The sequence below is a fragment of the Chelonoidis abingdonii genome, chromosome 4 (genome assembly GCF_003597395.2).
Source record: "Chelonoidis abingdonii isolate Lonesome George chromosome 4, CheloAbing_2.0, whole genome shotgun sequence".
Classification (NCBI taxonomy): Eukaryota; Metazoa; Chordata; order Testudines; family Testudinidae; genus Chelonoidis; species Chelonoidis abingdonii.
The window spans coordinates 110,465,741-110,472,203 of NC_133772.1; positions in this window are offsets into that span (position 1 = coordinate 110,465,741).

Consider the following 6,463-nt stretch of genomic DNA (forward strand, 5'->3'; position numbering starts at 1 on the left):
CGTGTGGCTATGTGCGCGCGTGACTGCGCAGGTGCTGCTGTGACTGTGTGTGCAGTCATCATGTGCAGATGTGGCTGGGAGGGATGTCATGGGAGCGGGCACATATTCAGGTGTGTCCGTGGGAGGGAGTCTGTTCTCTTCCAGCCCTCCAGCCTCCCCGATCACTATGGTCTGCACATGCAACCCGTTGGCCTATATTGGCTTTAGGTCATAGAAACCACATCACTAGACTAGACCTTTGCAAATAGATTGTAGAAAATTATCTGCCCTGACTCTCGTGTGAGGGAATAGATGGAACCCAATAGGCAGGGGCAGCTCCAGGGACCAGCACGCCAAGCATGTGCCTGGGGCTGCAAGCCGCGGGAGGCGCTCTGCCGGTGGCCGTGAGGGCGGCAGGCAGGCTGCCTTCGGCGGCATTTTGCGGATCTCCCGCAGGTGTGCCACCAAATCCGCAGGACCGGGGACCTCCTGCAGGCAAGCTGCCAAGGACAGCCTGCCTGCCGTGCTTGGGGCGGCAAAATACCTAGAGCCACCCCTGCCAATAGAGCACTTTAATCTCTATGCCTCTCTCTGATTCATCCTCTAGTTAATGTGTGTCTGGCTCTCTCTTTCTCTCCCACGCTCTCCGTCCCTCCTGCTCTTTAATACAATATTGAAGTTGAAAGATCAAGCTCTTGAAAATCTGGCTGCACCTTAAAGCTGCTTCCTGGGGTTTATGACTTTAAATAGGATTTCTCTTTAAGTAGTTCTCATTCAGAACTATTTGTCCTGTGGCAGCACCTGGAGCCTTCCATCAGGGCTACATAGTGCAGGGTGCTGTACACACAGATGTAGACATGGTCTCTGCCTTGAAACATTCACACTATAAAGAGTCGCTGTATATTAATCTGTGTGTAATACGCTCCGGACTGGAATGTCACAGACCTGGGGCTGTGGTTTTGGACTCCATGATTTTCATGTTTTTTAAAATTGGAGACATTTGACACGTGGGTGGGTGGATTTAATGGTAACAATTGACCCTTCTGGATAGCTGCCAAGTTAAACCTGTTGTGTATGGGGAGCTCAGAGAAAGCTGGGGGAGGACTCCCAGCCTTGGGCTTCTGGGAAGTTGCAGGGGCCGGAGGCACAGATTCCTAATTGCTCTGATTTTTGAGAGACAGTTGGAATTGATGAAGCTCATTTAAGAGGCGTCTGTGCAGAACTGCTGCCTTTATGCCCTGCATGCACCAGCCCACATAGCCATAACATGCAGAGGCTGTGTCTATGCTGAGGAGCTGACTAGTTTGCTTTAACTAGAAGAAAAATAAGAGTATTCAAATTTCCCAGAGGTGCCTGGATGTCTGTGTTAGTCAAAAGGGCATTGTCTGCTGAGACATGTAGAGATGATGTCCCATGGCCGAAACCTTCTCCATGCCCCAAAACGGTATTCACCCTCCCTTCTTTCAGCTCCCTCCTGCAGACTTCCTTCCTCTGCATGGCCGAGGAAAGTCATGTCAGTACAAGCTGCTACCATAGTATTTAAAAAAGCTCCAGGCTGGCACCATCCACTGGGTCTCCCAGAGCATCTGGTTCTGGCTATTTATTTTTGTAAATCCCATGGGGCAGGGCTTATGGCTTTTACAGAGTCCTGCACACAGTCAGCACTTAATAAATAACGAGAATCTTGCTCTTCACATAACACAAGTGTATAAAATGGGACAGTGATGCTGACTGCAAAATATGAGAAGCCAGACCCATCATGTCTATAGCGCAGAGTTGGGGGCCGTATGTCATATGATTTGAAAATAGTATTTTCTTGTAAGAACTCCGACATTTACACTTCTCTTGGGCAGCTGTAGTTTTTCCTTTGGGCTTCTCAGCCTGCTTGCCAAGAGCTTTCAGCTGTATCAAAACCAAGTGCCAAACTGGGGTGGGAGGCAAGGGGAGAAGGGGATTAGCAGTATTCTGCCACGTTCTGCTCACAATCTTAAACTCCACCTGCCCCGTCAGAGCTATTGAGCCATGTATTCTGCTACTCAGGCAGATATTACTGCACTGCTGTGCGCAGAGTTCACATTTTCAAGGACTTTGTGGCAGACATAACAGCTTCCAAGTGACTTTTGCTTTATACTCTTTCTTTTTCTTGAGAAACAGAAGAACAAGAAAGCAGCTTGGAAGAGGTGTGTCAATACGCTGTACCTCTGTGTACCAGCCCCATCCCAGTCCAGGGCTGAAACCTGAGATTCACGGACTTGTCATTGCTTTTCATATAATCTCATGTATGCTGGCACTTGCAAGGGGGTTTTCAGGGTCATTTTTAATCTAGGTTATCTATCTATGTTACGTGACTGTCCAAGCGCTTGTCTACACACAAACTTCTACTGAAACAACAAAGGTGTGAATTAAATCCAGTTGAGTTATTTGGATGCAAACTTGCAAAGAGACTGGCCCTAGGGCTCCTCTCACCCTGGCATCATACTGCCAATCCACTCTGAAGCTGTGCTCACTTGCCAGCTCAGCTGCCTTGTGAAGACAAAAGCTCTAGAGAGTTTCAAACTCTAGTCACTGCCAATGTATTGCGAATGTCTTGTTTTGCTTCTGAACACACTGGAGGGTGAAATCTCATGAGTGAGGATGTGGTGGGTGTTGGGCTGAGTCAGAGTTTCAGTTATAAAAGTGTAGGAAATTAACTCTCTGGTCATCAGAAATAACAATCCCTGACAACATGAGGAGCCAAACTCTGCTCTCAGGGTGCTGGTGTAAAGGAACAACCGGGACATTTATGTTCTTTCTGTACCCCAGGGTGTCTTGGCAAAGCTGCAGTTATGGTGAGTAGGGCAGATTTGGGCACCTGAAGGCAGCAGGATCCACAATGGGGCATTAGGATCAGCCCCGCACAATGGATTCCACACCCTGGGGCATTAATGCCAGGGTTCAGACATCTCTTGTCCTCCTTGGAAATAGACTTGGCCCTCTACTGTGGCAACAATAGTGCAGATGAAATCCTTATCCTCCTGACTTTTTGCACGAGGGAGCAAACATGATCCACTTGTGCTCTGAGCAGAGCAAGAGGCCCCTGTGATGAGCTGGAATTCCTCAGCACAGAGCTGCATCTGGCTGTTTTGTGGGCTCATGTTCCCAGGGTGTGTGCAACAGGCACTGGAATGTGGCTCCAGCAGATGCGCATTCTTGTCAATAACAGACCGGGGCAGAGTCTGCTCCTCTGGTCTGTTCCATCTCAACCCATCTTGAGTTTAATGGACAAGCCTCAAAAAGCACTTCCTAGCCCAAGCCTCCACCTTCACAAGGACATGCAGGAGGCAGTGGTGGGGAATCATTTATCAGCAGGGCTTGCGTGTCATCTGAACCTATCCGACATATTGCAGTTGAGATCATGAACATTCCCTTTCTGGCCTGGCAAATTGGCAGAGGACGTGTCACAGCCCTAGTCAAGCTCCCCCTTCTGGACACTCACCAGGCTGCTGTATTTGGGTCCCAACACACTGGGCCCATGCGCTTAAAGTGTTCCTTGATCTGGGTAGGCTCCAGCACTGGCTCCTTCTTTGGCCTCTCTGGAACAATTCCTGGGCACAGCCTGTCTGTTACCCCTTCATGGAAATGGCACTTTGCTGTCTAGCTGCCCTCGGCCACAGGACCAGTGCTAACCACCTCCAAGACACTCCAGTAGCATAAGAACACCCTTGCCCAGGGCGTTCTGGATTACAGTTCACCCCTGCAGGAATATGTGATAGCTGAGGCCCACAACACACGGGATTTGTAAAGGTTTCTAACACAATCTCGTTAGTCAGCTCAAGTGAGATACAGACTGAGGTAAAAACAACAATACACCTGCATGCTGTTCCCTGCCTTAGCTTCCTCACCACTTTGGAGTGTTTTTTGGGCTTTGGTCAAAGTCCTCTAAGGAGTCCAGGATCCCCCTCCTGCACATGGCTTCTCCTGCATATCATGGATGTCTCTTTCCTGCAACTAGCTGCCTTCTTCATCAGCTGGCCCCAGAGTCTAAAAGGACCTCTCTGCTATCAAAGCATGCCAGCCCCTTCATTCTCTCCCCTGCCTCAAACTCCCTTGTCTTTACAAACCGCTGCTCTGTCCACTCTGCTCTCCTGTTCGGGGATTTGCAACTCAGCACTCCCTGTGATAAACTTGGATGAACAGGTTTTCCACTCAGGGACCCTCCTTAGCGTACCTATTATTTGATGAGCGCACTGTCATTAAAGTTAATGACTTCTTTTGTTTGGGCTATAGCTTCTCCCAGACAGGGTGAGGGAAAGAGTCAGGGATCTCAACAACCCCTGGCTGACTCACCGAGGAATTCAGTGCAGCAATTTCATAGAATGAACCAGAATTCATAAGCTGGACATAGACAGATTCCCCAAACCATCCCAATGGGAAAATAAGAAAAAATATTAAAAAGCCAACACAGCCTGCATGGGCAAGTGCCCTTGGGCTTTGTCACAATGCACAACATCATGGTACTCCACACCAGCAGAGCTCAGTCCCCATGACTGCATACACTCCCTGGTGCCTCACAGGCTGGCACAAAGCATTGGTGATGGGAAACTGAGCCATTCACCTCCAGGGCAAGAGATGAATAAGACTCAGGAGAAAGACTGGGGCATAAAAGAAAGAGGAACCTTTCCCCGGGTGCAGGTACAGAGCAAAATCTGCCCAGTGTCCAAAGAATGCTACCACAGTGCCTGGGGATGGGTGCAGCTTGAGAAGGATACAGTCTCCCATCCCACCCTGACCCCCTACCCCCTTTGTTTGATATTGCTCCAGTTTGCCCTGGTGAAATCAAGCTACATAGGTGACAAGTATCAGAGGAGTAGCCGTGTTAGTCTGGATCTGTAAAAGCAGCAGAGAATCCTGTGCCACCTTATAGACTAACAGACGTTTTGGAGCGTGAGCTTTCGTGGGTGAATACCCACTTCGTCAGATGCAGGTAGTGGAAATTTCCAGGGGCAGGTATATATATATGCTTACTCTTACCAACTGCGGTTTGAGGTGTTGTGTGTTGAAAAAAAATAAAAACCCAAGGAGTAGGAGGAGAGAAACTGTTTCTGTTTTGGGCAAGCCATTCACAGTCTTTATGCTTTTAGTCCAGAAAGCTGATGGCTGTCAAATTTGCAGATGAACTGGAAGCTCCAGCATTTCTCTTTTGAAGTTAGTCTGCCTCCTGAAGTTTTTTTGCTGCAGGCTGCGCCACCTTAGCAGTCTGCTTATAGTGTGCGCCTAAGGAGGTGAAGTGCTCTCTCCACACTTTTTGTATATTGCCATTCCTGATATCTGGGATTTTGTTCCTTTTACTTTCTTCCTATATGACTGTCCAGTTGTCCATGATACATAGCAGGGGCAATTGGGCTAGCATTGCTGACGATATTACATTGATGACGATGCGGTGAAGAACCATGTGATTTTCAACAACTTCCACCCACCATCACCTCAGCCGATGGACCATCTACAGGAGCCACTTTCTGACACCATCGCTGCATAATAAAGTGCATGGTCACATAACACCACCCTATATCGAACCTACGACCGCTAGGTGCCTACCTTCATGCCTCCAGCTTCCATCCCCAGCACATCAACACTGATCCATTGTCTCACCAAGCACTGACGGTACAACCGCATCTGCTTCTAACCCCTCAGACAGAGACCACACTACAAAATCTCCACCCAAGCATTCTCAAAACTACAATCCCGCACGAGGAAATTAGCGAAACAGATCAACCAGAGCCAGACTATGTACCCAGTAACCTCCTACTGTCAGACAAACCAGCAAAGAAACAACAGACTCCATCGCCAATCACATACAGCCCCCAGCTAAAATCCTCCAACCATCATCAGGACTACAAACCCATCCTTGACATGATCACACTTCACAGGTCTATGGTGGCAGGCCCAATCCATTGCCACAGACAAACCTGCCAACCTGAAACATATTCTCACCAGCAACCTGCCCACACCGTACTAGTAACCTAGGTCAGGACCAATCCATTGCAACAACCTCGATGCCAACTTCTTGCCCACATATCTACACCGCGACACCATGTCACAGACCTAACCAGATCAGCCACACATCACCCGGTTCATTCACCATGTCACATGCCACAATGTAATATACGCCATAGTATGCCAGCAATTCCCCTCTGCTATGACACTCGGCCAAACTGCAATCACTATTGAAAAGAATAAATGACACAAATCAGATATCAGGTAATGCAATATACAAAACCTGTAGAGAGCACTTCAACCTCCTTGGCCACACTATAGCAACCTTTAAGGTGGCCATCCTGCAGAAAAAACGTTTCAGGACAGACGTCAAAGAGAAAACTTGCTGAGCTTCAGTTCATCCGCAAATTGACACCATCAGCTCTGTACAAACAAAAGACTGTGAATGAGCTTGCCAATTACAGAACCAGTTTCTCCTCCCTTGGTTTTCACACCTCAACTGCTAGAACAG